The following is a 26,204-nucleotide window of genomic DNA, read 5'->3' as shown; positions in this document are numbered from 1 at the left end:
TTAGTTTAAGTAATACTAGCCATACCAAAAAATCAATATGCGAGATAAAAAAATTTGGTAACCGCTCTACATTTCAAATAAAAATGCATTGGTTTCATGAATACTGAAATATATGCGTAATAAGGCATATTATGTTATTATCCTAAGCATGACTATAACTAAAAAAATTACAGTAATTTAAAACGATGGCAGTCTTAACATACAATAAGTGCGCGAGTCTTAGTTTATATTTTAATTGGCTTCTTCGTCAGATGGAAAAGAGTTAAGATTTCATCAAGGAAAAATATATTCTCAAAGTCACTAAACCGGGAGATAGAAAATAAGGTAGGTACTTCATTTTAAATAAAAGTTAAAATAGGCTTACGCTAAACCAATTAAAAATAAGTCGTAAAAATATTTTTATTTATTAAATATGTTCTATACTTGACAGTTCTTTGTGTATAATTCTTCAAAAATCTTTGGAATTTAATACATACTTTTCTTAAAATGGTAGAATATCAGCAATACCCGGAAATTACGTGAGCAAAGCCACGGGTTATTAGATATACTTTTACTATAAAATAAAAACAACTATACATTTGTAGTTAACGAATGTGATATTTTGTTTATTGCTTCACAACATTCATTTGCCAGTCTCAAATTTCATCGTACCACTTGTCAGAAATGTCACCAAAAATGAGAGATAGATTTTTTTTGACGAATTTCAATTACGAGGAAACCTTTCGCAAGATTTTTTTCTTCGCAGTAGTCACTGGGACACCATTAATTTAAATCCACTAAGATAATAAAATTGTATGTATAATGATTTGTTTTTGTATATTTATATAACTTCCCAACCAATTTTTAATGATTTTCATGCGAATAAAAACTTGTAAAGCAATTTAATTAACTGTGTCATAATTCTTCTGATTAGATGGAAATACAAACTTTTCATCCGTAATATATGATGATAAAATATATTTATTATTGCAAAATAGTATTCACTGTTCAAATGCAAATTTAAATAGATTATTCATACATGTTTCCTGCTAATTAATGGTTTAACATAATAATTTTTAGTATAAAATCCTTTTTCTCTTGTGTTAAAATGGGTTGCTAAAATGAGGAATTATAAATATATCACTTACTAAGTCCGTGCACAGATTTACACAAAACAGCAATGTGGATAATCTTTTTTGGTAGTTTATAATTTTCTGCCCTGAATAACATGAATTTGGTTGAATTCATACCAAAGTGAATTTTTTTGAACAACTTAAATTGATGTCATTAATAAATATTTATTTTATATTAAAAATCCACAAACTGTTTTTAAAATATAATATTTATCACGCCAGATGGAATAATAAATACAAATAGCTCTTATATGTTGTCTATGTTTAAATAATAGTATTATATTTCATGGAAATAATATTTACCTTTCGGTTATTAAAAGAAAATATATTTGTATTCAAAATACTTGCGCATCGTTTTTACGAGCATAACTTGTGTATCTAACCTCAAAGCAAGGAATATAAAGAGTGGCAACTCAATGCTATAACAAAAACTCTTATTTTCTTTGGAGATCCGGAAAATGTGAGTTATTTATAAGCAACTTAACATAGTAAATCGTTAACTTTTCAGATCTATGTTGGCAAAATTGATTTTTTTAGTGGTCATTCCTTACTGGGAATATTCACCATATAACGTTTAAGATTATTTATTTTGAATTACGAAACAACCAAAACATTATGTAAAAATGCTTCATCTTATGTTAAAAGAAAATATAAACTGCATAGCCACAAAGTATGACATCATACCATTAGTTTCAGTTACTAATGGTATGACATCATACCATTAGTTTCAGTTACTAATAACATTACGTGCACGCGTTTGAACAGTCATCGCAGCCATAGTTGTTTCATAGCTACCAAAATCATTCAACGTTGTCAAGAATTATTCCAAATTATGTTTTGCCATTTTACTCAATGCGCCACTCCGTTAACACAACATTTTATAAATTCTGAACTACGAATATGTCAGTAATTTTTTTTTACATTATTACGTTTAAGAAATTTCTGTTGTTTTCTTATAATTAAAACTTAAATTTTGATGTTGGCATCTTTTAACCGCACTTTTTTTTTCGGTGGCCGTACTCCTCCAATTCAGTTGCGCTCGCCCGTATCTAAGCGCTCGGATTTCAACAAAAGGGCACCGCCTCTCGATAGAGTGAGACAGAGAATTACGCGCATGACCTTGAAAAAAGCGACGCTACAGCGCTCTGGCGTGGAAGCTGGTAACTACGAGTACCTTCTTGTGGAAAGAAGAGCTGTCTAGCGGCGGAGCTAACAACTACCACAGTTTTGGATCCGAAAATTGGAATAATAAATCCTATCCCCTCGCGACTTCTATAAGTTATATATATTCAATGGTTTTAGCCGTTTTTTCTCTTCTAAAAATTACAGTTTAAAAACTCAATACGAAATAAAAAGTACTTTTCGGCCTTCAGCGAACTCTTAAATGCTTTTCGTAAGCAGACCCCACTCGGATATCTCGAGTAAATTTGAAATCGCGTTGTTTTTCCTGAAGCTCTAACGCACCGTGTGTGTGCCCGGGTAGGCGGGGCCCTTAACTGTGATTTTCTAAGTGTGAGCCGCGCTGCCAGCCAGCCTAAGTCACGCGAGCGAGAGGCGATGACGTGTAGTGGGCTCGGGTCGTCGAGGTGCAGACAAGCTGAGCGGCGAACTGCGCACACGAGTGCCTGCCTCGTGGAGTAGGAGGTACACTCGGTCCGCCCGTTCGAGTGCGTGAGTCGTCGGCGGGAACTGTTGGACCGGAGGAGAGAACAAGGGGGGAAAAAGAGGGATTGTCTGTAAAGTCAGTTTACCCACGATAATTTTACGTGATAACGCCATAAAAAAAAAATTGATGAAAAAATTGCATACTTTTTAATTTTCAAATATTATTTACAGTTTTTGCAAAATTTAATTTAAATAATTATTGTTTAAATATAATCACGAACAATTAGTTATAGAAAATGAACTTAAATCAAATCAACGTCAATAAATTGTTATTTTGAAATGACGAAATTGGACAAATAAATAAAAAAAAAAAATTAATTGCTGCTTTTAAAAAGCCCGCCTTAACCTGTTTGATATTATAGAAGATTTTCTCGCACGGTTGGTTGGCCGGTTTCTTGCACGCTCGGCTCAGGCGGAACGTGACAATGAGTCATGCTTTTTCGTGCGTGAGCCAATCAGCGATCAGTATCCGTCGGCCACAGTTTAGGACATTGCGATTGCAGGAGGGCCTTTTATTCCTAATCAATCAGACCTCTCGGCAAGGCTCCTCTTTAAAACATTAGCCTCCCGCAAAAAGTAGCAGGCTCAAAGCTCCCTCTAAGTCTAGGGCAGAAACTTTTTTTTTTTGAAAACACAGAGGGGAAAAATAAGTTGACTATCGCCTTGTCTGACACAGTTTGTATAGTCTAAAAACTATTTTTATCATCAACGTGGCCGTGTCTGACGCAACAGTCGCTGGTTTCACAGTCGCGAAAACACGTGGAGTGAATACAAACTGCCATTATATTTTAAAAACGTTGTTTCAAACAAGTTAATTATAAATTTTGTACACTATAAATTCAAATATAATTCATTCAATTCATACAGTCCGGTATGGTCTAGTGGCTAGGATATCTGGCTTTCACCCAGGAGGCTCGGGTTCGATTCCCGGTACCGGAGATACACTTTTTTGTGTACTGACGATACCCACATGTATCAACAGCGAGATTCAGGAAAGACTAGTGCGTGTAATTCCACTTTTATTTTCGACCATTTGTTTTCATGACGATTATTTTTTTTTCCTGTCCAATGAACGAGTGTACTCAGCTGGTTTTCACGCTCTATGGCATACTAGTCGTAGTGAACACGAGCACCAAATATTTTAGGCCGTGACCTAATTAAAGTACACTCGCTATGTACTTGGCGATACTATGAACTTTACTTTCCTTGTTGTGTTACACAACAACAGTTGGGACGAGTATGATTGTACTCTTCAGATGATTTTAGCCAGCAGAACAGTTTGATAAAATTTATGTTTTCAATACATACATTTTATTTGAGCAGACATTTTCAGCTGAACAAAGTTCCCCCCCCCCCCCAACACGATTGCACACTAATTCACGGCAATCTACTTTAGTTTCTACGTTTATTTCGAAGTTACAATCTTTGTATGGTCATGTATTTGTTGAATCTTCCCTATAGATTTGTTAAAATATATTTTTTTAAATTTTGTGCTATGGTAAATAATGAGGTTTTTTTTTGTTTGTTTGTTTATAGTGTTCTGTCTCACACAACCAGGGACATCTTCGGGGCTCCACGCTGGGCATTTTCACGTATCCCCTTTTCTTTGTTGGGGTCTATTTTTAAGTAAAAAAAATATATTGACATTACTGTTAAAATGAATGATTAAATTGTTATTAGAATATAATTTAAAGTGAGTGATTTTATATTTAAAAAAAATAACTTTCTAAATTTATATTCCCTCGTATAATGAAGTAATTTCACAGAAATCATGATTGCTAAAATTTATCAAATTAACCAATTTGTAACTATCGATCGCCTAGACGTGCGAAAACCTACCCTTCCGAAAAAAAGAAAACACGGCTAATTTTTTGCGAGCATTCTCATTTACGTAACACGCTTACGTAACCTACATTTTACTATAACAACATTTTTAAAAAATACATGTAGCCAAGATGGACGAACGTGTACTATTCGGGAGTCTGACTCAGGGTCAATGAATATTAGGTTTACCTCCTATTGGCATGGACAAGAATATGGTTCGGGAGTCGTCTAACCAAAGGAAATCATTATAGAAATATTTTACTGACTAATTGAGTAGCTTGCAATAGAGCTTCCAGCTGGAGGCAAGAAGTCACCCTTCCCTACACAGAGGTTCGTTTGAGACGAAACGAAATATTTACTTGATGTAACAAAAAAAAAATGGGTGGGCATATTAAATTAAACGTGAAGCAAAATTGATTTTTGTACCCCTAACAAAACATATGCTAGTCAAGTTGAAAAAAAAAAAAAATTCCGGGTCAGCCAAATATTTCCTACTACAAAATATTTGTTCCAATCAACCATATGTAGTCTATTTACTTGGACATAGATATACAAATAAATATGTCGTTGAGACAAACAAGCCTTTCTTTCGTAAGTTCTTGTTCATGGTAGCCCTTTGCAGCAATGTTGTAAAAAAAATGGGTGCGTGTACTTAGGTACGCGCGTGAGAAGTTATACTTCTTTGGCATCATTAAAAAATAGTTTTTAATTGCATGCAAATAATTCTCCATGGTAGCGTTATTCTCCATAGTAGCGTTAAACGTTTAACGCAACCATGTTGGAAGTCGCATTAGAAGTTGCACTTCAAAAATATTTTTTTTTTTTTTTCCTTTTCTGTCGTTTTTTTTCTTCATATCCTGAAGTTGGCAACACCGGCCGGAGCGAGCGGAGCAAGTTTGGAGGAGAAAGAGAAGGTGTTGGGGGGGGGGGGGAGTGAGTGGGCGTGGCCTCCATCGCAAAAGAGAAGCGTCGTATTTCACGGCGGAGTAATTTACATGGAACACGCTCGGAACTTCACGCACGCCATCTGCAAGAAGGACCCAGCACGTCGAGATTAGTGGGTGCTTGTGGGGGGGGGGGGAGGGGGGGGGGGAACCGCGCTCTCTGCGGAGATGAATGATGGTGATGATACGGCGGACAGGTCCGGGGATATTTCACGCGGCCCTCCATCTCGTGCGCTGGTCGCCCCGAAAATGACGGGCGCGCACGCCACGCAGCAATTCCACACCGGCGAGATTGTAACAGTTCATGTACCTGCCAATGTTTCACAATATAAGTTCAAAACAAATATATTATCAGGGCAAGACGTGGTGGGATGCGGTCAGCAGCGGTTAGCAGGCGAACAAAAAAAAAATTGGTTGTCTGTAAAGTCGGTTTACGGACGATAGTTTAACGTGACAACGTCATAACAAAACATTGATGAAATGATTGCATACTTTTATGAATAAAATTAAATCATCTTTATTTTAATAATAAAAGTATAAATACTTGAAATCATACTAGTAATCAGATTTTTTTAAAATGAAAGAATAATTAACATTTATTTGCCGAAATTGTTGTTGTAATAAGCAATGAAAACCACATTAACTCTTCACTTCACTTTATAAGAGTCGACGAAACAGTTCACGTGTAGATGACTTGTAATTAATTTTAAAAACTGGTGTTTAGCTATAAAGTTTAAATATAATTATGAACAATTTTTCATATAAATAATTGTAATCAAATATCTATCATCAATTATATCAATCACCATAATTTTTTAGTCAATTGTAACATAACCTATTATTACTGCACTCGCCGACAGCCTAACGGAACAATGAGCGTAACGGGACACAGCGTAACGGAACAATGTACGTAACGGGACACAGCGTAACGGAACAATGTGCGTAACGGGACACTTTTTCGTGCCTGCAGCCGGCGTTCATCGATTTATTAGACGTTGTCACGTCAAAAAAAAAAGAGCTCGTGTAGCTCAGTACACGTGATAAAAGTTGAACTTCTTTGGCAAGTCAAACCTCGATTCGTTAGTGTATCGCCAGAAATAAAACGGCAGAAAGAGACAGAGAGAAAGAGAGAACGAAGACAATTTTCAAAAAAACATCACAGTGCGGGGATTTTTGGTTTTCATTTCTTTTTTCAAGTATTTAAGAATCCTAAACTTTTTGTATTTATTTTAAATTTGATTAAAATAAAAATAAATAAATAAACATGAATTAACAAATTTATTACTCACTTCAAAATAACTGCATTAGGATATCAATAATTACCGATCAATAATTGTTAATTAACAGAAGAATATTACTCACTGTTGAAATACACCGTAAAGAAAAAATGTGCATGTAACTGTTTCTTCAAACAACTCTGTCCCGTTTGGAACACGCCAAATCTCTGAAATCCATAACAGGTAGCGCTATCGATGCGGGAAATGCAGGGACTGTCTCAACAACGCTCTCTACGCTGCTGGTTGAACGATGGGGAACGTTGGTATATCAAATATAAAATTCAAGGCACTCACAACTGATTGTATAGGATACCTATATCTATTTTCTGAAACAAGTCCAAGCGCACACTCTCTGTCTTACTATTTCATTAATCTACCTCTCCCGGTGATAATTTATTTTAACCAATCACATATTCTCTTCCTTTTCGCGTCAGAGACGTTTCTCAACAATGTTCCACGAAAAAAAAAAAAAAAATGTAGCATTGACATTCGGCCTTGAAGCTTCACTCCCGACGCGCCCAAAATGAGTTTCACTTCGAAAGGCACAGCGTTGCGTCGTTGCGCGTTCTTTTACTTGGTTCACAAGACCCGGCCTTACAGACCTCCCACGCCAATGCGACTCGCCCTGGGCATAACCGTCGGAAGAGGGAGACCAATAATGGCGGTCGGTTGTGTGTGAGGCGGTGCGCTAAGGATAGTCGGGGGGGGGGGAGGGGGGGGGGGAGTGGCGCGCCATTGTGGCCTTCGGAGAGGGACCATCTGGCCGGTCACATTAACGCCAGCTCACGTACCTTCTTCGTTCCTTTTCTCCGACTTCTCTCCCGTCGAGAATCTCTTCTTCCCTTCTCCTTTTTTTATTTCCTTTTACCATGCGCGAGTCCTATTCAGAAACGAGTCCCATTGTCGCGTCCCCTACGCCTCCTACCCCCCTCCCCCCCTCCCCCAGCGGGACATCCATCACGGCGAATTAAGAACCGATCACCCGCCTCTTCGGAACGGCCCTCCGCCCAGAACGTGATCTCCGTGCAACGAGCCGTTCGACGCGAACGCCTCCGGCACCCGGGGGCGGGTTCACGGACACGCGCATGCGTCACTACATAACACGGACACTGCGTCAGTGCCCCGCTGGTAATCCCGCGGCCTGTGAGCTGGACGCACACAGGACATTTGAGCCAGCCAGGTGTTGTGTTGTGTTCGGCGGTTGGTTGTGGGAAAACAGGTCTTGAAAGGCCGCCGCCGCCTATCCGGACGCGCATGAAGCACGGAGACGCTTCAGAAGAAAAAAACGCGCGATTGAAAACTGCTCCTCACATACCAGTGGCGTGTGTCTACATAAAAAAAAAAAATTGGTTGTCTGTAAGGTCGGTTTACGGACGATAGTTTAACGTGACATCGTCATGACAAAACATTGATGAAATTAATGATTGCATACTTTTATGAATAAAATTGAATATTTTTTATTGAATTATCACTATTTTGTATGGATACAAAGAAGGAGTGAAATGAAATCTACAATTTAATTGATAAATTTACTTTTATTTGCACTCATTAACTCAAATATGTTTATTACTTTACTGAACATATTATTTTAACTATAACTTTTATAGGTACATGTTTGCTATTCAACTTCTTCCAATCTGTAGACGATGATAGGAAAAGTAGGAAACGAATGGGAGTGTTTAAAGTTTAATGTGCCTCGAAAAAGTCAAATCGATGGTTGTTCCGATTGAGTGGAAGAGAGATAGATGCGGCGCAAGCGTACAATGAGCGTAACGGGACAAAGCGTAACGGGACAATGAGTCATCCTTTTTCGTGCGTGCAGCCGGCGTTCATCGATTTATTAGACGTTGTCATGTCAAAAAAACATTTTAAAATGGGGGCGGATGAGTCGTTTTGTTTTGGTATTTCGTTTGTTAACTGTATTTTTAGAAGACTGAAATCACGTGTTTTTCACAATAAATTTTTAGGCGTGAAACGCCTGGTACAGATTCTTCGAAAGCACTCCTCGGACTTGCTTTACACCTTTTATCTTATTTTCTCCGCAATCGCCGCTCACATTTCACAGTTGCACATAAAGTACCACCGAGAACTATATTGCGTGCCCGGTCCACAGGTCGATACCGCGCTGGAAACACTAGCGAGAGTCAACCTTAACATCCCACTTCACTAACGCACAAATACGCCCCTGACTAGACGGGGGAAAATTCTTCTTCATACTTGTTGATAGAGACCGAAAAAATTCGCGCATTCATTTCGCGATATGCTGGAATGCAAATAAATGTACCTTTATGCAACTTCTGGTATTGGTTCACTGTTAACCTGGAGGAGTGTGGGCCAATTATAGACCCTCAGTCGAAGCAGTATCGAATCACGAGTCTCCCAGTTGAGACGCCTCACAAGTTAGTAGCCAATGAACAGGCGACGTTTGCCCGAGTGTGCACAGGATCGTGGAGTCTATCCTGGAGGTCATTGAATACGCGAATTTTTCCAGTCCCTACTTATCGACCAATCAACAGGCGTGATCGAGCACTATTTCCGCAATGTTTCTGGGAGTTGCAGAAACAGGTATAAAGTGAGAGTATGCTGTCTCCTGGCAATTCCTTACTGAGTGGTTCTCACGCTGAAGTTTCATTCTATAGTCGACAACGAGTTCGTATGAGACGGAGAAACACAACACTTATCCAAGATACCGGGGTGAACCTCTAAATGGAAAATTGTATACATCCACTAATTACAGAGTCAATATTTACAGAGCAAAAGTAAAATGCTTGTTATTAGAATCTGTTTAAAACAACAGATTATAAAGTGTGAAATATTCCAACAGATCGATGCAGTTGGAAACATTTTTCACAGATTTGGAACTGAATATTAACTTTCCTAAACATCCGGTAAAATTTGTGAACCAAGATGCCCAATCTGAGGTTATTTCAGTTAATCAGTGAATAGTGACTTATTTATTACGCTATTGTTTTTTAACTGACAGTTCTTAACTTGTTTAGAAAATTAATAGGCTGTTACAGCTTAGAAGAGAGAGAAAAAAGGGGGAAGGAGTGAAATAAAACTTTAGTTTCAGTTACGTGTTTACAGATTCATTAACGAATAGAGATTTGTTAAGGTGTTATGAGTAGGGACCGGAAAAATTCGCGGGTTCAATGACCTGCAGGATTAACCCCATAGTTCTACGTACACTCGGTCAAATGTTACACACTCATTGGCTACTGTCTTGTGAGACGTCCCAACGTAGCAGCCTGTGATTCGATAAAGCTTTGGTCGGGCGTTTCTCATTGGCCCAGAGTCATCCAGGTGAGTTGTGAGGCAATGGCAGAGGCAGCACTGAGGTATAACTATTTGTATTTTAGCCTATCGCAAAATGAATTCGCGAATTTTTCCGGTCTCTAGTTATGAGTCGTACTTTTTGCTGATCGATAAGCACTATTTTTTTTGTCAGGAATCGACAAATGGCTTATTATTAATATGGAATTCCCTCCCACAACCCGAATTTTTTTAGTGATTTTCGCGGAGTCCGCGGAAGACGGTAAGCAGGATTCGAAGCCATGTCCTCTAGACTTCTCAGAGTATGCGTCTGTTGTCTAGCCCTGAAGATTGCGAAACAATGTTTATTTACAGCGCGTTCTGAATATGTGGACGAACAAAACGAAAGACGCGAAACACCGAAGTTGCCCATCAGGAGTAAACTTACAAAAAAAAACAATGCTAATTGGTGCTGGAAGTGAAAACATCAGACTCAACGACGTCAACAAACACTTGAGCGTTCCCCGATTCAGGTTTTTTGCGTCTCATTTTTAAACGATGTTCACTCACCTTGTGGGTCATTCCATAATCTTATCTTAAAATAATAATAAAAAATAAAAAGAATATCCACTCCTGACAGGATTTTATTTATCAGTGTAAGAAAAGCTGAAGCCTCGTATTCAATCATCTGAAGTAAAACAAGTATGTTTATTTTTTCTTCTTTCAGGTGATGTTATATATTGTGTCCCCCCCCCCCCCCCCCCGCGACCTCTAACTTCCACCAGGTCTACAAGCTGTTCTGGTGGCGATAAGAAAGGCGAGGCGAGGCTTCTTATCTTATCGGCGGTGTGTTTTGAGACCTTGGCGGAGGTGTCAATAATAACTCCGTCTCCCCTTGTTCTGCGAGTGGTGTACGTGATGTTCGCGCTTTCCTGGGCCCGCAGAAGAACCGACCAGCCAACACGAGGCCAACTCGCACTTCCTCTCACGGCCAGTGACTGCACTTACATCTGAGAGCCCCGGGCACTCGACCTTGTTTTCCAGTTGCCCAATTTAGCCGCCGACTACACCGCCACCTGTTGAAACTGAGGACGAAGTGACTTGATCGTCATAGAGACCGGAAAAATTCGCGGATTCATTTCGCGATACGCTGAAATGCAAACAGTTGTACCTTTATGCAACTTCTGCTATTGGTTTACTGTTAACCTGGAGTAGTGTGGGCCAATTATAGGCCCTCAGTCAAAACAGTATCGAATCACGAGTCTCCCAGTTGAGACGCCTCACGAGTCAGCAGCTAATGAACAGGTGACGTTTGCCCGAGTATGCACAGGATCGTGGAGTCTATCCTGGAGGTCATTGAATACGCGAATTTTTCCAGTACCTAGCTGATCGAAAGTGCGCGACGATAGACTGTATCGATTTTTTTTTTTTTTTTTTTAAGCTTGAACGAACCTGTATACAGCTATTGTTTCCTTGTGATTGGCAGTCGTCTGCCAGTAAACAACATTCCTTTATTTTGGCCGGGCCATTCAGGATTCGTTTGCTTCCGCACTGGATGGATGTGATTGGTGTGCTGTCAGTATGCATGCATCTGAAATAAACCCCAGCCAACCACGAAACTCGGTCAATGCTACAAAGTTTCAACGCTCAGTTAATCTAGAAATTTTTTCGTGGAAAGTAGCCTACACACAGAAAAAATTCTGTACTTTTACAAAAGATTACTTTAGAAACCAGTTGCCAAGAAATAGAGTGTAATATTACAAGAAATATATTGTAACGTTGTACACCACGTGGCTATGGATACTTTTGCATATATGAAATACGTTTATTCGAGATAATACTGAGTATTTATTACGAAAATTGTCACATCATTTTATATTTTAATTGATGTTTCATTCAAGTTTTTTTAAATTCGTGGAAAATATATTCTAATATTTAATAATTGGACTTCATTTTGTTTTATTGTGCTTATTAATGTGCGCAGAACAGTAATATTCATACAAAATTACAGACACTTAAAATTTTTACATTTACATGAAAACAATCGGATAACTACAAAATAGCGTTGTTCGCAGTAATATTGGGTTCGGAACCCGGGCATTTATGGTTTCTGTAGTCCCAGTAACTCCAATTATGCAGCAATGCTCGTAAGAAATACTCAGTAGTATCTCGATAAACGTAATTCATATATGCAAAAATAACCATAGCAAGGTGTTGTACAAAGTTAAAATATATTTCTTGTAGAATTACAATTTATCTCTTGGCAACTGATTTCCAAAGGAATCTTTTGTAAAGGTACATTTTTTTCTTTCTTTCTGTTTTTAACAGTTTGTTGAACGATACACGTCTCTGTGGCAGAGTGAGGTAGCGCAAGAAGTACATATATTTTTTTCCTTGATGCTCGCTACTGCTTTTGATTGGTTGTGAACCGCACCATGTTTGCATGAATAAATATGCGTTTCCGCCCGAGATAGTTCCAAACATTAATTTTAAAATCTGTCTAGATTAACACGATTACAGTACTGTGTACTGTAATTTTTTTTCGCGCGTTTCCTGTTTGCAATAATGATGGTGCAACATTACAAACGAAAGTAATTGCGCGTCGGTAATTAAATATAGCATCCCAAGCGTGTATCACTGCGGTATAACAAGCAATTACACGAATTATAATTGTCTTGCGATGCATTAGGCTGATCTACCAAAAGATCTTGATCTTCGTTTTCTTCGTAGGCCTCGAACACTCGTCTGACTCGGCGTTTCGCATTGTTTTCTGCCGAATCTGCACCGACAGGAACAATTACTTATATTATTTTTGAAAGATTTGTGCAATGGGAGTGCATGACTTGATGTAAGCTTTTGGACATACGCCATTGCTAGTTTTCAAAAACTATTGTGTTTGTTTCGTCTTTTCGTTTTGTCGTGTTTTTGTCTCGTTTCAACTATTGTGCTGGATTTTTTTTTGTGTGCTGTCATCACTTGTGTTTTTTTTCTCTTAGTCCATTTTTCTTTGTTTTTCTTTGTTTGTTGACCATATTCCTGTTATGGAATATTATATGGTGTTTATATCCTGTTTACAACAGCAATTGTTTGCTTAATTTGTGTTTTTTTTTGGGGGGGGGGGGATTTGTAGTTTTCTTCTACAGACATAAGTACATGTGGTTAGCAATGGCGTATGTCCAAAAGCTTACATCAAGTCAACAATTACTTATGTAACCTGCCATGGACCAGGTCAAAATTATTTTAACCTAAAATTTGCGTATTCAGAATTCCGTACCAAAAAAAAAAAAATTCAACCGATTTCAAATATGGATGTTTGTCACCTAGCAAGTAATTATTTAATATCATTACATAATAAATGTTCAATCTGAAGATTATTTTAAGAATGTTTATTTCATGAAATTTGAATATAATAATGAAAATACTGCCCAGCCAGAAGGGGACTGGAACTTTCCAGTATAAAGCTCAGTATAACTGGCTTCATAATCTACATTTATCGTAGTAAGTCCACACAGTTTTATTTACATGTCAAAATTATCATATATTTCAAGAATTTTGACACCAATATAAGTTTACATAAATTTATATTAGAAAATTTTAAATGTCATAATATAATAACAAGAAACACTAAATTTTATACTGGAATGTTTTGATTCTTTAATTCGGTTTGTTCCCCTTTTGGGCATATAGGCAGAATTTTGGGTGCAAAAAATTCATGCAGTATTTTTTTAGTGTCATTAAATTAATGAATGTATTTTTCCAATTCATATTTATCCTAACGTGGCACAGGAACTTCAATATGGACAACACAACCACAACAGCACAGGCGAACACATTCCAACTTAAAAATCAGATATAACAATAATATTATGTGGAATGAATTTAGTTATGAAAAAAAAATAACATGCAAAAACAAGACGATTAAATAAATAAATGGGCTACGTGTTCTTCTGCCACAGGGGTGCGTCATTTGTCCTAAAACGTCTGTCATAAAAATATTGGACATCATGACAAATTGCTTTGGGATAAATTACTTTAGGACAGACGGCTCGTATACAAACACAAAACAAAAATGTGATATACCTACTTTGCAAGTGACAGCTGGTAAATAGGTACACTTGTAATTTTTTTGTTTTTTTTTTAGAACTGTCAGATTTGAGACGAGTTAAGCCGGAAATACAATAAGCCATCGCCTCTCCGACATCCGTTCTTCCGTCATCCTTCGTCCGTCAACTCCGAGCATCCGGCCTGGCTATTCACAGCGTGATTTCTTCATCCGTCCGTCCGTCGGAGTATTTTTCTAAAATCAGTTTTTTTTTCTCTGGTAGATTTATATCGATGATGTTTTCTACTTTCGTCGAAGTTCCTTTAACATAGCATTAGCATATCCTCGACAAAATTCAAGAGTCGTGAATTTAATTGTTTTGACTTGAGTTTCAACTACAGCAATTTTAATTCGTGCAAAAAAAATCCGATCGAACAATTACTAACTCCACTGGCCTGTATTCTTGTGTACAATTTACGGTAAACCTCGGTCCGACCTTTGAATATATATACTGTATAGAAGTCGCCAGCCCAGGTTAAAATTTCTAATACGGTTTTGAGGTAGTATGTTAATTCACCGCCGCAATCGCCACCATCTCTAGGGCATCGACTCGTGGTGGTCCCTAGCGGACAAGTGTCGAACTCTTCAAACACCCCCTTCCCCCTCCCGCTGAACGACCTTGAGCTGCAGTGAATGATTGTGTTGGAGGGTGCGGGGGGAATGAGAGCGGGCGACAGCGCTGCGCTCTAACGTGTAAATAACAACCTAAGACAATACAGGGCGTTACACGGCAGCGCACTGCAGCGGTGAAGATCCTAGCTGCTCATCATATACGCTCCTGAAAAAACGTAGAGTAAATCCTATCCACTAGCGACTTCTATACAGTATATATATAATTATATTCAAAGGTCCGACGGTGGCCTTGGAACCCCCCCTCCCCATCTCCTGCTCCTTGCAGGACGAGAAGGTGCGCGTTCGTGCCAGGCATCGGTCGGGGGCCATCGATCGCGCCGGTCCCCTAGACCACAATGCACCGCGGTGCCCCGCCCTGTTCGTGACGGACTCGCCGCGTGCATAAATACCCGGCCCCTCCTCCCCTTCCTTCCATCATCCGCCCCTTCCACCCCTTCCAACCCCGGCTCGGCCCTACCACCGGGATCAATAAGGCGAGCGCGCGCCCCTAGCCGAGGGGAGATATACTCCGCGCTACCCCCGGACTGCAGAGAGGCTGGGGGGGTCAAAGACAAACAAGAACACTGTACGGCACGACTAGCTCGCACCTTTGAATATATATATACTGTATAGAAGTCGCGAGTGGATAGGATTTACTCTACGTTTTTCAGAAGCGTATGATGGGCAGCTTGGGAACTTCACCGCTGCAGTGCGCTGCCGTAACGCCCTGTATCGTCTTAGGTTGTTATTTACACGTTAGAGCGCAGCACTGTCGCCCGCCGTCATTCCCCGCACCCCCCACCTATCATTCACTGTAGCTCAAGATCGTTCAACGGGAGGGGGAAGGGGTGTTTGAAGAGTTCGACACTTGTCCGCTAGGGACCACCGCAAGTCGATGCCCTAGAGATGGTGGCGATTGCGGCGGTGAATTAACCAACTACCTCAAAACCGTATTAGAAATCTTAACCTGGGCTGGCGACTTCTATACAGTATATATATTCAAAGCTCGCACGGAAATATGCCCCCGTCGACGGAAAGAAGTCCTGTCGCAAACAAACATGGACGAGGTGCGTTCTTCGGACAGCTTCTTGCAGTGAAGGAGATCCCATTGCTGATTAGACTGTACGTCATTAGCAAACCCCCATCTTCTTTGCGTTTTCCTTTTTGTCGTTTATTTGCTGTGCCTTTTTGCCACTGTCGTGTCGTTGTTAGCTCACTGTGCTCGTCTCGGCTGTAATGATGATATTTTGACCAATTCCTTCCGCGTAATCGTCTGCGCTATGTTTTTTTTTTGACGTGATAACGTCTTGTAAATCGATGAACGCCGGCTGCACGCACGAAAAAGCATGACTCATTGTCACGTTCCGCCTGAGCCGAGCGTGCAAGAACCGGCCAACCACCGTGCGAGAAAATCTTCTATATGTAGTATCAAACAGGTTAAGGCAGGCTTTTTAACTAATTGTTCGTGATTATATTTAAACAAATTATTTAAATTTAATTTGCAAAAACTGTAAATAATATTTGAAGATTAAAAAGTATGCAATTTTTCATCAATGTTTTCTTATGGCGTTATCACGTAAAATTATCGTCCATAAACCGACTTAACAGACAACCCCCATTTCTTTTGACATCGCCTGATTTAAGATACTTTTTTCTGCGTCTAAAATAACATCATAAATCATGAGCGAAGTGTATCGAAGCCAGTCTAGCTAGCAGTCGCGTTTCCCCCCGATAAACGTATAACTGCCTCGAAGTCGGCGTGCGCAGTTGCGGTCGTTATTTTTTTTTTTTTTGACGTGTAGTGACGTAATAGCTCTCGTCACGCGGCATTTGGTCCGAGTAATTTCTGGAATGCGACGGAAATGTGTGACAGGAAGCAGCGCGCGCCATTCAGTTGTTCGGTGCGGCCTGCAGTCGGCGCTTGTGCTGTAGCGTGTCAGCGAGGTGCTTGAAGGGAATGAAAGTGGAAAAGTGATAGAAGAGACAGTTGTTTACCGTTATTTCTGCTAACAGCAGTCTTGAACAACGCGACGCATTGCCATGTGGTTTTTTTTTAATAAGTTGTGTAATAATACTGTACAATATTTAAAAAAATTCAATAATATTATAAGTATTGTATAAAAATACATAATTGTTGATATGAATTCATTCCTGGTAGTTATTTCCATGATGTGAGTATTAATAAATATGTTCTGTAATTGATATCATAATGTTTTAAAATTTGAGATTCATTCCTTTTCAATGCCGTGATAATAAATCGTTATTAAATGAAAACATATTAAACTAACGGATTATCATAAAACATAGTTTCCTTACTAATAATAATAATTCCCTGAAGCGATAGGATTTTGCACTTTTTTTTTTTAATTTACAAGGATGAGTAAACAAAGGGCAGAGCACATGCGAGATACAGGAAGCGTAAACGTGAGGACATATTGCTTGGGGGGGGGGGGGGGGGTGTTCCCATGGCCAACTCTAATGACGTATTCGGGATTTAGTTCGTTACGGAGGTTAGATGTTACACATTTCTGGCGAGTATTAAATAACTCGCTGACTTTATTTTATTTTTAAGTTTTACGAAATTTACACGTGATGAAAAAAGGGCTGCAATAAAAAAAGCTAAATACAAATAAAAATTATATGTGTACTTTTAAATCTTATACTTTAGTGTTTGATATTGAATAGTGGTCCATACAATTTAAAACATTTATTTATTGTGAATATTAGCAAGAGAAATTGAGTTTATAAACTTTTTCAAGTGTATTTATATAAGTGAGGTTATGTTCCCGTGTATAATTGATTTGCATTATAAATTATTACATGATTTAATAAATAATTATAATTTATTACTTTGAGTAAAAATCAGAATATTTATTGATTTTTATTGTCAATTATAATTTATTTCAATTATTTTACTGAATCAAATTATATATTTTGTACATATTAATATTGAATACTGAGTATTTATTTAATATTTTAATTTGATTGAATTTATACTTTACCGACAGTGTTTATTAAATCACTCCAGTCCTTTTATTATTATGTTTGTATTAATTATTTGCATGGACGATAGAAGTCAGTTTATTAATTAGCCAAGTAAGTATAACATCTAACGCGCGTACATAAAAGTACACGCGCCCATTTATATATATATATATATATATATATTTTCGCAGGTTGAGATTAGCGCGAACCAAAGAGACGCAGTTAGTTCTTGGGCCGGGCGGTTATCTCCCTGACGTAACCCCTCTTCAGGTGCCCGATATAGACGGCTGTCCACGTGTTCCTGGAAAAGCAAGTCGTCGATCAACTCCACTCACCGGCAGTGCACGTGTTCGCGCAGACATGCGAGACACGGCCAGCAACAGGAAGTCAATATAGGCAGGGCCGGATTTAGAGGTCTGGAGGCCTCGGGGCAACAGAGGAGCGGAGGGGCCCCCCTGGGCCCCAAATTATTTTCCAAATAAAATGAACAATTTTTTTTTTTCAGTCGAGTTTTCCAATAAATAATTTATTGTGAAAACAAGTAGATTCTCTTAGTATTAAAAAAAAAACATACATAAATATAGTCGGAGACAAGAATTATATGAAATTATTGTGGGGGCCCTCCGTTTGTGGAGGCCCCGGGGCTTTCGCCCCGGTTCATGGGGACTCTCAAAAGAAGCGAAAACTCAAAACTTTGTTTTTTTTAATGTGTAATATGACATCATTTCTACGTCAAATGTACGTAAGAAAATGATTTTGGTATTATATCAGTACGATGTCAGCATGATATCATTTATCCTTGCATCATTTTTTAAGTCACAACAGATGTCAGTGGTATGTCTAAATTTCGTAAAAATTCATTACCTAGCTATGACTTACCAGTGATGTCAGACCTAGGTCATGTATTCGCGTGGTCAAATTAACTTCACTTACTGCTACTACAGCATGTGGGTGACGCGAACTCACAAGATTTTACCCATCCCAAAAAGAGTCCGGCACGCACATGATACAGTCGAGTATATACAATGTATTAGTGTATGTATGCGTATACATGTACACAGGCCGCTGCGATTCGCCAGTCTGGCGCAACACGTCACTAGCATGTCGGCGACGCGAACCCATAAGTTTTGCTCCTACCCAAAATCACCCAAAGCGGCTAAAGAAGTTTTCACTTAAAAAAAAAAAAACACGCGACTTGAAAACTGCACGCGATATCCGAGTGGCTGCTGTTTTCAAAATAAATTCAAGAACACACCGAGGGCTTAAGAGTAGTTGTTTCCGTATTTCGGTTTTAAACTTTACTTTTCCTTTAGAAGAATGAAAATGGCTGAAACGCATGTTTTCAGAATTGTTTTTTTTTTCAAAGCATGAAACATCCGGTACGGATTCTTGAAAACACTCGAAGGACTTGCATTACAACCTTCATCTTCCTTTCTCCGCCACATAACGTTAATGATTGTCACACAGATATCACAGTTGTCCTATGGGAGGGTTGGAGGGGACATGTCTGCTGGTGAAAAGGGGGGGGGGGGATAAGACGGAGAAAAATTGAAAAAAAAAAGCTTATTCCTGAAGTGATTGATTACCCTGATTTGCATATCCTGTGTGCCTATGCTGCCCCTACTCAATTACATAAAAAGATTTGATCGAAAATATTGAAGTGTGCATCATTAGCTTTACGTATATTTTACAGTGTATTTTAAAGGTGAAAGAATTGGAACCGAAAGACGCCATCCTGTACATATTCAACAATTTTTAGTTCATAACCATTTTCTGTAGCTCTATTTTCAAAATTTTTCTTCGGTAAAGGATATAATTTACTGATTTTATATAATACCTGGAGTTAATAAAGGCTGTCTGCTACAAAGCGTTTAGCATACATTTTTTTTAATAACTATTCGACTGTAATTTTCAAAACCAAAAATGAAAATAAAAATATTTTGGGCCTAAAAACTGCTAAAACAAATAAAGTATCTTTGGGTTCCTATCTGTTCACCTTGAAGGTGATCATTGTGTCCGTTGCTGCGAGGCGAGATAAGTTACCTAGAATTCTCGATATATACCTTATCTCTAGCAGGGCGTGGCGAAGGTGAAAGATTCTTTCTCTCTTTCTTTCTCTCTCTCTCTCTCATACACACTTGAGTAGTAATAAGCTTTCCTTGTCAGACACACCTCACCTTCACGTGCCCCACGGAAGCTCAAAAGATTACTCATCAACGGAGCTTTGTGCTGCAAAGAGTAGTGATGGATACAGTGTTGTTTATTTTTTTAAGGGGAGGCTCATAAAAAAATATAAAAATTAAAAAAATCCTCAAAATTATGTCACTTGCTGTGTAGTTTGTGATTACAGGTAGCGCAGTGTCGTCTCTAAGCGCAAAGCTCTGGGCTAGCGCGCAGTCTTCTCGTCGTCACAGGATAACTGTGAAATTTGAGCGGTGACCGTAACATTATATGGCGGAGAAATGAAGATAAAGGTGTAATGCAAAGCCCTTATGAGTGCTTTCAATAATCCTTAGCGGTTGTTTTACACCAAAATTACTCTGAAGAGACGCGTTTTAGCAATTTTAACAGTTTAAAAACTTAATCTAAAATCAAAAGTACTTGTCCGCCCACAGCGAACTCTCAAATGATTTTCGTAAGCAGACCCCCACTTGGGTGTCTTGAGCAGTTATGAAATCGCGTTGTTTTTCCTGAAGCTCTGCACACTGTGTGTGCGCCCGGGTAGGAAAGCCTAAAGGTGAAATGCTGAGTAGTTTCGGATAACAAAAGTGTTCAGATAAGAGCAAGAACAAAGTAGTGTAATCTGCATTGAATTAGAAAAAAAAGGGAGAGAGAGAATGAGACCAATGAGAAAGGCGTGTAAAGGTCCCTGGACAAGCGAGGCAGCCGTCTGTCTGAGTTTCCTAGACCGCTGAGACGGATGTCTGAGATCTTTTGACCACGGAGACAGCCAGCTGAGATCCCTGGACGAGCGAGACAACCGTCTGTCTGAGTTTCCTCGACCACTGAGACGGATGTCTGAGATCCTTGGACCACGGAGACAGCCGGCTGAGATCCCTGGACGAGCGAGACAACCGTCTGTCTGAGTTTCCTCGACCACTGAGACGGATGTCTGAGATCCTTTGACCACGGAGACAGCCAGCTGAGATCCCTGGACGAGCGAGACAACCGTCTGTCTGAGTTTCCTCGACCACTGAGACGGATGTCTGAGATCCTTTGACCACGGAGACAGCCAGCTGAGATCCCTGGACGAGCGAGACAACCGTCTGTCTGAGTTTCCTCGACCACTGAGACGGATGTCTGAGATCCTTTGACCACGGAGACAGCCAGCTGAGATCCCTGGACGAGCGAGACAACCGTCTGTCTGAGTTTCCTCGACCACTGAGACGGATGTCTGAGATCCTTTGACCACGGAGACAGCCAGCTGAGATCCCTGGACGAGCGAGACAACCGTCTGTCTGAGTTTCCTAGACCGCTGAGACGGATGTCTGAGATCTTTTGACCACGGAGACAGCCGGCTGAGATCCCTGGACGAGCGAGACAACCGTCTGTCTGAGTTTCCTCGACCACTGAGACGGATGTCTGAGATCCTTGGACCACGGAGACAGCCGGCTGAGATCCCTGGACGAGCGAGACAACCGTCTGTCTGAGTTTCCTCGACCACTGAGACGGATGTCTGAGATCCTTTGACCACGGAGACAGCCAGCTGAGATCCCTGGACGAGCGAGACAACCGTCTGTCTGAGTTTCCTCGACCACTGAGACGGATGTCTGAGATCCTTTGACCACGGAGACAGCCAGCTGAGATCCCTGGACGAGCGAGACAACCGTCTGTCTGAGTTTCCTCGACCACTGAGACGGATGTCTGAGATCCTTTGACCACGGAGACAGCCAGCTGAGATCCCTGGACGAGCGAGACAACCGTCTGTCTGAGTTTCCTCGACCACTGAGATGGATGTCTGAGATCCTTGGACCACGGAGACAGCCGGATGAGATCCCTGGACGAGCGAGACAACCGTCTGTCTGAGTTTCCTCGACCACTGAGACGGATGTCTGAGATCCTTTGACCACGGAGACAGCCAGCTGAGATCCCTGGACGAGCGAGACAACCGTCTGTCTGAGTTTCCTCGACCACTGAGATGGATGTCTGAGATCCTTGGACCACGGAGACAGCCGGCTGAGATCCCTGGACGAGCGAGACAACCGTCTGTCTGAGTTTCCTCGACCACTGAGATGGATGTCTGAGATCCTTTGACCACGGAGACAGCCAGCTGAGATCCCTGGACGAGCGAGACAACCGTCTGTCTGAGTTTCCTCGACCACTGAGATGGATGTCTGAGATCCTTGGACCACGGAGACAGCCGGATGAGATCCCTGGACGAGCGAGACAACCGTCTGTCTGAGTTTCCTCGACCACTGAGACGGATGTCTGAGATCCTTTGACCACGGAGACAGCCAGCTGAGATCCCTGGACGAGCGAGACAACCGTCTGTCTGAGTTTCCTAGACCGCTGAGACGGATGTCTGAGATCCTTGGACCACGGAGACAGCCGGCTGAGATCCCTGGACGAGCGAGACAACCGTCTGTCTGAGTTTCCTCGACCACTGAGACGGATGTCTGAGATCCTTTGACCACGGAGACAGCCGGCTGAGATCCCTGGACGAGCGAGACAACCGTCTGTCTGAGTTTCCTCGACCACTGAGACGGATGTCTGAGATCCTTGGACCACGGAGACAGCCGGATGAGATCCCTGGACGAGCGAGACAACCGTCTGTCTGAGTTTCCTCGACCACTGAGACGGATGTCTGAGATCCTTTGACCACGGAGACAGCCGGCTGAGATCCCTGGACGAGCGAGACAACCGTCTGTCTGAGTTTCCTCGACCACTGAGACGGATGTCTGAGATCCTTGGACCACGGAGACAGCCGGATGAGATCCCTGGACGAGCGAGACAACCGTCTGTCTGAGTTTCCTCGACCACTGAGACGGATGTCTGAGATCCTTTGACCACGGAGACAGCCGGCTGAGATCCCTGGACGAGCGAGACAACCGTCTGTCTGAGTTTCCTCGACCACTGAGACCACAAGTATCACTTATTTTGTAACTATGAATTCATAATAAGAAATACTTGAGACATGAAGGTTGGCGCGAAGAAGTAATACTTGTTTCAGCGACTATGGATTGACAATAGTGGTTAAGAACGATTACAAGTAACGCTTGTTTATAAATGCCAGTGTGACGAATACGAACTCCGCCCTAAGAGCAGGGTTTCTCTGTAGCTAACTTATAATTCTCTAAGAACTGGTGAAGGTCACAGACGAGCTAGATTGGTATGAAATTAGAATTCAGACACGGTCGTATTTTTAGACAGGTCATTACGCTTGGACAATGAGACCAGAGCCCGACTGAATGATCGAAACATCGTCACACTATATTGCAGTCTTAGACGTCTTGTAGCTGTAAAAACCAAACGGCCGTTTGTCCCGCGCAGTGATCTACGTCTGCTTGCAAAGCAGTAAAACGCGGAACACAATAGATGACATTCCACGCCAATCTTAACGACGACGACTTTCCCATATACCACGCTTTCTTGCAGTTTATTGTCTTTGTAATTACACCTTGAAGCCGTCTCGCTACGATACACATCCAGCTCATTCGCTTATCTCAGCAACACTTTTTTTTTCTTTATTTGCTTAAAGGTTTCCCCTTCTTCAAAGCGTTTGTAAATACAAGATAATTTTTTTTTATCTTAAGAGAAATATGGCTCTCGATGAAATACGACTTACATTATGCTATGGACGACGTCAAGTTGGAACATGAATTTGCAGAGGAATGACCGATAGCAAGTCACGTATTTGCTGCTCGCATTAATGGGCGAAATCGATTTTTTTCCCAAAAATAATCGAATGTGAAATCGATTCACGAGAGAGAAAAAATCTTATGGCACATCCCAATTCTGAGATCTGTAATCCATATGCGGAATACTGAACTTTTATTTTGTATTGGTCATTCGAGAGACCAGTTCATTCTTTAAATATTTATAAGACGATAACTCTCTTACTGCCGCCCTACAAGAATATTTATTTTTTCTTCTGAATTACAGAGCAAACATCGATGCAGCGATTTTCTCACCATCGATTTATTCCATTATTATTTCGCTGCCTTGCGGGTCTAGGGGTGGGATTAGAGATAAAAATATCGAGAAAAATAATCGACTACGAAAATAACGAAGATTTATATATTAATAATGCGTATATTTCAGATAAAATATTGATATTACGATGTATAGTAATGAGTAATTTTTTATATTATTTTTCTGATAGCAACATATTAATTTTTTAGTTTCATTTTTAAAGAAAACAAATTATGATTAAGTGCAAGTATTAAAACAACTATTCTATGTTTACTGCAAATTACTTATTCATTATATTTACACTACAGTAGACGACAAGTGGCCTTAAATAGCGAATATAGCAATGCCTTTCGCAACAGGTTTACTCATATTCTGGATTCATATGTTTTCTACTAGTTTTTTTTTTACTATTTTATATAAATTTCAATGAAACAAACACAATGTTATTTTTTTGCCTTCCAAAATAGATGATAACACTTACTTGAATTCTTCTGGCAATTCCCTAGCAAGCCAAACGTAGTCTACTGATAACTGGAAATTCCAGCAAGTATCGCCAGCTGTTGAGATTAGTGTTAGGATGACAATGTGCTACCGAGTTTGGAATTGTTGAAAAAAAAAAAGACGTGATGAATACGAACATTTATAAAATATTATATTCAATATATCGCAGTTTTAAAAGTATTCATAATGTCATTCGATGATATCAATGAAACGTTTCGAATACTGATATACATATTCTATGTATATTTGCATCCCTAGATGGGATGCATTAGACTGTGCAGATCTTAAAAGTGAATGTACCGGTGGAATAATTATGTGCTATCGCACAAAGATAAGACATGAAATCGATCATGCACAAATTTATTTTTCTTCTACATGCAAATATGAAGTATTAGATCCTGTCAGGAAAGGGGGGGGGGGTGAAACTCCCCCTCCCCTTGAATTTAAAAGCCCCTCACTGTGGGGACGTGGTAGGAAACATATTGTATTATATAACTGAGTTATTTTCCAAAATAAGGACAGTATGCAACATACAGAGGTACCCTTGACAACCCTTGCGAATCATAAAGACTTGCACCCTTGGATACATTATTTATCTGTAACTACGAAGAAAACTTTGGGATGAATTCTTCGTTGAAAAGTCGGGTAAAGTGTACCGTTTTTTTCCGGACAGAGTGTACATACACTGAAGAAAAAAATTGCATTTTACAAAAGGTTCCTTTGGAAACCAGTAACCAATAAATAATTTGTAATATTACAAGCCATGGATTTTTTTTTTCACTTATGAAATACGTTTTACGTGATAGTGAGTATTTATTATGAAAATTGGCGCATAATTTTTATTTTTTAATTGATGTTTCTAACAAGAATTTTATTTAATCACGGAAAAGATAATCGAGGATTTAATTATTGGACTTTATTTTGTTTTATTGTGCTATTTAATGTGCGCAGTCAATACTGGAAGGCTATTTCAGGGAACGGTTTACAAAATAACTTAATCATCGGAGGTACTGGGACAACACAAAGCATAAGCGCCCGGGTAAAAAAAATCAGACCCAAGTATTACTACGAAACACTTAATTTTGTAGCGATGCAGTTTTTGTTTTCTTCGTGTGAATGTACAAATTTACAAACATCTGTAATTTTACACGAATATTTCTGTTCCTTTTTTACGAAAAAAAAAAAAAAAATTGGCAGTGCATAGAAGAAGATCAAAAGGTCGAGTATGCGCAAAATTTCAAGCAATTAAATTAAATTTTAAAAAAAATTATAAAAAAAAATTATCATGCGTTCCGCCCGAACGGGCTAGACTTCGCAGACGTGTTCCGAGTGTCAAAATCGTGGTCACGCCTGGGAGATTGATGACTCGCAAAAGATGCACGAAAACGCGATAGATATATATTTTTTTTAATTTTTTTTCGGTGCTGCGATCGCAACAGGTACCGCACGACAAGAGATGGTTGATGGTTGGAGCCGGGGTGGAAAAAGGGGGGGGGGGGGGGGGGGGGGAGGTGGATGAGGTTTGAGATTATTGTCCGCCTGAATTTTTTTAATTTTTTTTTTTAAATGTTTCCCTCCCTGGTCACGATCCAACTGACAGGGGTGAAGGGAAAGGGGGGGCGGGGCTCCACAGAGCGTGAAGCGTGACTGTTCTCCGGAGATGCAGGCATGCCGCGGGGGTAATTGCAGGCGGCCTTGGGGAGACAGATCTCTTCTCGCGCCGTTCGTCGTCGTCGTCGTGACAGGCATAGGCGTGCGCAGGACTTCAGTATTGGTGGTGCCAGATTACACAACAGCC

General features: G+C 40.0%; 1 protein-coding gene and 1 non-coding gene across 2 annotated transcripts in view; one reads left to right on the top strand and one right to left on the bottom strand.

Annotated features, from left to right (window-relative positions):
* Positions 1 to 26,204, bottom strand: part of LOC134540305 (uncharacterized) — a 404,904-nt gene that overhangs the window by 162,661 nt on the left and 216,039 nt on the right. The window lies entirely within an intron of this gene.
* Trnae-uuc (transfer RNA glutamic acid (anticodon UUC)) lies at positions 3,645 to 3,716 on the top strand. Its single transcript has one exon. It is a non-coding gene; the product is annotated as a tRNA-Glu (tRNA).

Source organism: Bacillus rossius, chromosome 16 (assembly GCF_032445375.1).
Source record: "Bacillus rossius redtenbacheri isolate Brsri chromosome 16, Brsri_v3, whole genome shotgun sequence".
Taxonomy (NCBI): domain Eukaryota; kingdom Metazoa; phylum Arthropoda; class Insecta; order Phasmatodea; family Bacillidae; genus Bacillus; species Bacillus rossius.
The sequence above is the reverse complement of the archived record's forward strand: the minus strand, read 5'-3'. Positions and strand labels throughout refer to the sequence as shown.